Here is a 7,329-nt window from a genome sequence, read left to right as displayed (position 1 = left end):
AAGGTGTCTTCATATTCAAAAACATTGGGAACCACCCAACTGGATGACAATCTCTTAATATTGTTTCATTGACATTCTTGATACTTCATAGTGTTAAGAAACTTTCTTCTTTTCACTGAAGAGATCAAAGTGTTTTTCCTTCCCTAACACATTTAATCCTTAGCATCCACATTCGAAATCATGATGTCAATCTTTGAGACATACTCAATGTACATTCAAGTGAATGACAGTGTGGGGTTTGTGCCAAGCCATTAACTGACATTTTTGTCTAATGATACATATTTGGTACAGTTGAGAATTCTAAGATAGGGCAAAATGACTTACTGAGAGATCTGATTTTGGTTTAAAGCATTTTATTAACTCCATGAAAAGAAAAAATGGTGGTGCGGTTATTTGAAAATGAAGTGATTTTAACGCATTGCATTGGGGATCACTGAAAATTAGAAGAATTTCCATCTTAAAGCAATTTCCATTTCTAGAATATACCATGTTGCAGCAGGAAATGTAATGAAATCCTAAGGTGTTGCCCCAAAGGTCAAATACTCAAAGATGGGTTTATTTGGGAGGCAACTGGCAACCACACAACTATTGGTGACTTCTGGGCAAATAAGAACTAACAGAGCAGACCTGTAGCGATTTTCCTAATCAACCACATATGCCCACCCAAACAGCCTCTTTAGATGGAGCAATGAGTGATGTATCCACATCTATGTGTATCAAACCCCACTTGTAAATTAAATTCTTTCACTCAAACTCTGTGAATCTGGTATGGTTTGGGGACAGTTCAAGATGCTATACACAGCATCTTAATCTGCAGGTTTGTTTAATTTTTCCAGCAGAAAGAACCAATTGGTGGGTGGATTTCCTTCCCCTTTTAGAATGTTTCAGCGATAGCTCCCAAGTGCTTTTCATTTAATGTTACCAGATCCCATTTCTTTTTCAGATCCAAGTCCAACTTGTGCGAGGAAGTCAGTACAGCTGTTACCAAACAGCCTCCGAGATGACCAGAAAGACTGGATTCCAACTTTTGCCATTTCCTGGAGCTCTACCTTCATTCTCCCCAAGCTGATTGTAACAATACTCAGACACAGAACTTTTGTCCCATTTATAGTCAAAGCTGCAGTGAAGGTGTTTTCCAAGAATGCCAAAACATGAAGGTACCTATGACCATCTTCTTTTTATTTTTGTTTATAGTCACTCAAATTCTACAAAATAATTATCTACTCCCAGGGATAATTCTTCTCCTGCCCTGTGTAAGTGGCATGTTTGGCAGCACTAAATGGAAAGCCCTTTTGAACTTGAGTCTCAAAAATGGCAGGGCTGGCCATCCAAATAGAAACTTCCTGATTTCCCCATCAGAAAGTATTAGGTAGTTTCATTTGAGTCCTATCTGTTACAGGGCTGAGTCCTATCTGTTACAGTCTTTTCTTCCAAGAGCTGCTATTCTAAAAGCTGCTGCTTTCAAACTTTAAGAAATTAATTTTCAGGTAACTTTGGGGTTGTATCAAAGAGAATGTGTTTTGATGATTACTCTGCTTAAATATGACACTATCTCCTTTTAGAAAATAGAATTTAAGAGAGAATAGAATGGCCATGTCATGATCTACATCATATTATTGAGTAAACAAAGGTGAGTTTGCAGTTCATTGTAGCGGTAGGAACTCATTCAGGTTTCCAACTTGAGAAAATTCTTATTTTTCTGTATGCAATCTCTCAACATCTCACTCTGCTCAGACTAAGACAAACTTACTTCTTCCCATCTGACTGATAGACAGGTGTACCTTTCCAGGCAATTAATTATTATTATTGTATAAAATGAATGCTAAACATGTTTTCCTTTGCCTCTAATTTGCTTTTCATAAAAAAAGAGGCATGTCTTTAATGCCATTAAGTTACTGAAAAAATGCTATTAAATGCCCTTTTTGGTGTTGTTCCTATCAATTAAAATCTCAACTTCAGAAAAGCTGAGTTTGCAGCAATCTCTTTGAAGGCAAGTCTGAATTTAAATAGCTCAGAACTGCATGCAGGAGAAAGGATTGGGTGGTTACTAGGAAATGACTTACAAAAATCTGTGGGAGTACCAGGAAGGCTAAACAAAGATGTACGCCACTTCCAGCACATCTGGCCTCATTTATAAACTATTACCATTGCACAGCATAACCAACTGTAAAACACTGTTAAAAGATTATTAAATAATTTGAGAACCCTCAGCAGTCTCTGCCCAACAAAGGAACCAAATCTGAGAGGGAAACAGATATTTTTACCTGAGGACAAAAGAAAATATTCACATGGGTGTATATACTATACAGTAGTAATTTTATGAAGACATGGAAAATTTAAAATAGAGAGAATTAGTAATATGGATAGGAAACACTGAATCCATCGAAAACCAAAATAACACATATCATTAATTTACTTCAAGGAAACATCTAATATTGGGTTGTCAGAAAAGTCATGACACATTTTTGCTTGGAAAAACACAGAAAAAACATGTCATGACTTTTCCGACAACCCAATATTTTCCCAATGTTTTCATCAGGAATGTCTATGCCCAAATTCCTGTGGCTAAAGGGCTGATTTTATGTTCCTATTTCTGGAATGCTGATGAACTATCACCATTAGTTTTAATGCTCTTTACCCCTTCTATCACAAGAGTATAGAACCTCTGAGTTACGGATTTTACTTCTAAATGACTATGCTGACATGTTACAAAGCCAGAATAATTAATAAAAAGACAAAGGAATAAGTCATTATTAGAAGAAAGAATCTAGAAACAGTGCAGTGCAGTGCAGCAAGGATGGCCCTTTCAACAAAAGGGTCCACAGATCCATAGCCATGTGAAAAAAAATCTTGACTCCCTAGTTCAGGCCATTCCAAAATAGCACATTTCACTAGACTGAAGAGTTAAAGGCTAAAGGCAAAAAGAAAAATAGTAAGGCTCATAAAAGGAAACATAGGTGAGAGCATCTTTACAACTCTGGGTGAGCAAATTTTTCTGTAACTGGGAACCAGACACTAAAGAAAGAGCTGATAAACTGGACTACACTAAATTGGAAAACACAGGTAAGAGAACACAGGTAAGAAAACACAGGTAAGAGAACAAAAAGGTAATCACAGATTGTAAGGTACGTGCCATGTCACACATCTAATAAAGGTCTCATACCCAAAATATAACTGCAAGTCAGAAAAATAAAAAAATAAAGACAAGCCCAAAAGAAAAAATTGGCAAAATACTTGAGCCTGCACTGCACAAAAACAACATGCAAATTGCCAATACTGAAAAGGTGTTTGAGCTCATCAGGCAGAAGAAAATGCAAATTAAAGTTAAGGGTCATCAGAAGAACGAAGACAGTGTGGCAAGAATGGAGAGAACTGCCACCCTGCATACTGCTGGTGGGTACAGTTCTCTGCAAGTCAGCCTGATGGCATTTATTAAAGCTGAATATAACCTACCCTATCACCCAGCAGCACTGTTCCTAGGTACACATCCAGTGGAAGCCTGGTGCAGATTTCACCAAACGACTTTGACAACAATGTCTGTAGCAGCTCTGTGCATCATAGCCAAAAGTCTAGCAAAAGTAAGATGAATTACAAAATTGCACTCTACCTCCAGGAAGTATAGCTGACATGAATTTGAACAGGAAGGATCCACTTACATACAGATTGTCTTGTAAACAGATGACATAAATGTGTGGTATGGAAAAGTACAGTATAGTACTCAATGTATTTTTCCTTATGATTTTAATAGCATTTTTTCTTAGGTTTTATTGTATTACTACGATAAGCTTACTTTATTGTAAGAATACAATATACAACACATAGCACAGAGAATATGTGTTAATAGACTGTGTATGTAGTGATAAGATGTCCAGTCCATGTTTTTGGAGAGTCCAAAGTTCCATGTGTCTTTTTAACCACAGAGGAGTTGGCACAACTTCATTGTTCATGGCTGAGTTATACAGCTGTATACAGTCATACAGCTAAGAACTAGGCTTATGCAACAAAATGAATCCCACAATTACAATGTTGAATGAAAAAGCAGGCCTCCCTGGTGGAGCAAGGGGTTAAGCACAGCACTATGAAGCTATCCACAGCCTCTGCAGCAGGAGTTCAATCCCCGGTAGGCCAGGGAGCTACGCACATGGCACAGCAGACCTTTCCTGTCTGCTCTGCTGCTCCCCTCAGCAATGTACTTCAGTCAGTCAGCCTGTTCTGTTCCCTACTCTGTCTCTGTTGAATCCTCTCAACCCCCGACATCTCTGGCCTATACCCCAGTTCTTGTATGCATAAATAAATAAATCTTTAAAAAAAAAAGCTAGGAGGAAGAACATATACTGTATGATTCTATTTATATGAAGTTTTAAAAATGGGCAAAATAAATATATGGTACTAGAAAAAAAACTTTTTTTGGGGGGGTTATAACTGAGCAGAGGCCCTCTGGTACTGTCTTTGGGGTGTTTTGGGGTGTTAGTTACTTTGGAAAATTTATTTAATAGGTATTTTCTGGTTTGTGTACATTTCTCGTATGGATGTAATTTTAAAATGCTTTAGCGAATGTTAGATCCATTAGTAGGTAAATGAGAGGAGGAGGATTGTAGGAAGAAGAGGCAGAAGAGGAAGCAGAAAGAGAAGAAAGGAATGTTTAGGAGACTATAATAAAATAAGCAAAATGATCTAAGCAAGTAGATCTTAAAAGTTCTCATCTAAAGAAAATGTCTATGCAAGATGATGCAAGCTAATTTGTTAATTAAATTTATTGTGGTCATCCTCTCACATGCACATAAATCATTGTTGTGTATCTAAAACTAATACAATGTCATATGTCAATAATAGCTCAAAGAAAAGATTAAGTGCAATAATTAGCTGTTTCTGTATTGCCAGACTTTTGGATGAATATGAAATTAGATTATGTTTCCAGTTTCCTCTTCAAACACTGAGAAGCTGAGATGGTTTTCCTTAGTTATAAAGTTAAGCTTTTTTGAATTTTATGGATCTGAGCAGAGGGGATCTGGCCACCATGTCAGTAGAAAAAAAGTTAATGAGGAAGATATTGTGGCTTCTGTTATACTGTGATTAACTCCAGATTTTGAAAATGCTCTTCAAACCAAAGAGAACGAGGCAAACAAGTCCACAATTTGGAGGAAACCAAGTCAAAACAATTAATTTTCTAGTGAATTGCTATTGGAATAGAAGCTGATGAGCGCATGTGCCAGCTTGTCAAAGCCAGGCTTCCTGGGGCTTAGCTAACAAAAAAGCCAAGAATGAAAGAGCACATAATGAAATGTTAAATGAGACCCAAAAAGCTCCTCCAAAATTAATATATTAACTCCTCCACATTAAATCTTCAATTGGACAATGAACCTCACAGTTGTTTTTCTTACCCAGAGGAAAAGAGCAAAACTATCCTTCTCTTCCCTTCTACCTGCCCTGTACCTGATTGTTTTAATGAATTTGAGGGAAGCTGGTTTGTTTTTTTTTTTTTTTTTGTGGGGCCCTCGGCGGCGGCCCCGGGAACGAACCGGTGCTGCAGAGGCTGCAGCCTCACAGCCCAGCGCTCAACCGCTGCGCCACCAGGGGAGGCCCATTGAGGGAAGCAGTTTTAATAGAAAAACAATGCCCACATTAAATACAAAGGTTCTGATTACAAGGCATTCTGATAAGAAGTGAATAGACACATCAAGGAATTTTTATTAAATCCTTCTCCAGCAACATATCCATTTAACAAAGAGTGCTTATTGGTTGAGTATCTTAGGACTTAAATACCTTACTTGTTGTAAGAAAAATAGCATATAAGAAAAAAAATGCTGTTGTCTATTCTATTTAGCCTAAAAGAATATAAAACCATGCACCAATTATCATAATTTACTCAATTACATGAACTTGAGAGTTCTCAATCAGCCTATTAATTGAAATGGCATAATAAAAGTTTATTCCCTTAGACTTCAGTGACATTCTTGATATTGAGGGTGTGTCTATGGTTCTCAGAAGTCTTGGCCCTGGTGCTTTGCCATTATAAACCTATAACCTCTGAGGTATGAACAAAGATATTATTTAAAATAGGAGCTGAAGGTCTTACATCTAGAGTCCAAGATACTATTCTAAGATACTATTCTAAGATACTATTCTAAGATACTATTGGGTCCAAGATACTATTCTAAGAATGTGAAATACAGTCTATTAGTAACTATTAGTAGAAGTCAAGAGTAACTCTATCAACCATACTGCAAACTTGGCAACAATTATGGTCTGGTTTTTGGTTCTGATTACCTGTTCAAGTTTTTCATGAACATCTGTTAGTCTAGACTACAAGTGACACCTAGGGCTGGACAACCAAGTGCTGGCTGGGAAGAAGTTGTGTAGTTGTAGAATTCTGGAATGCTACTGTGCTTTAATCTCCATTGCAGCAATGACAGAAACTCAAGGATAAGGAAGTATCAGGGCACTGGTGGGCAGCACTGGCAGTTCTGGACAACAACGTCGTGTGTAGCTCGATAAGTTCTAGACTCCTCTCATCTGGTGTGCATCAGAATTGCTGCCTGAAGACTTATTATCATACATTGCTGTGTAGCTGTAGAGAGAAACTAATATATTTTCTCAGTTCTCAAACTTTAATATGTCTGGTCACATGGAGATTTCCTTACATTATCTATTTTCAAACTCTATGCTGGAAATTCTGATTCAGTTGGTCAAGAATATGGTATATAGGGCCTCCCCGGTGGCGCAGCGGTTGAGCGCTGGGTTGCAAAGCTGCCTGCAGCCTCTGCAGTGCCGGTTCGATCCCCGGCTGCTCCCCAGCCACCGGAGGAGGATCCCACATGGCGCGCAGACCTCTCCTGCTGCCCACTGCTCCCCTCAGCAGTGTACTTTCGTCCTTCTGCCTGCTCTGCTCCCCGCTCTGGCTCTGGTGAATTCTCTCACCCTCCCGCGCTTCTGACTGTACCCAGTGCATGTATAAACAAAACAAACAAACAAACAAAATAAATAAATAAATAAAACATGTCTCTAAAAAAAAAAAGAATATGGTATATAGAAAAAAATATGGTATATATATATGTATTTAAAAACAAGCTTTCCCAGTGGTTTAACCAGGGTTGATTTTGGCCTATCAAGTATCCCTAGGGGCTGGCGGCTCGCCCCTTGTTTCTAGAGTGGTCAAGTTAACACTGCTATCCCCAATGGCAGATGTGAAGGGCTCCCAAGAAGAAAATGGTTTCAATTTCTCTGAGGGGCAGTCAAACCTTACATCAGAATTTAGAATAGAGTTTAATATTCTATTTCTAAGCTCAAAGTCTCTAAACAATTGCTCTTAGCAAGTACATTTTTCTGAAT

This window comes from Talpa occidentalis, unplaced genomic scaffold (genome assembly GCF_014898055.3).
Source record: "Talpa occidentalis isolate TD23 unplaced genomic scaffold, MPIMG_talOcc4v2.1 talOcc4.3, whole genome shotgun sequence".
NCBI lineage: Eukaryota > Metazoa > Chordata > Mammalia > Eulipotyphla > Talpidae > Talpa > Talpa occidentalis.
Note: the sequence above shows the minus strand (reverse complement) of the source record.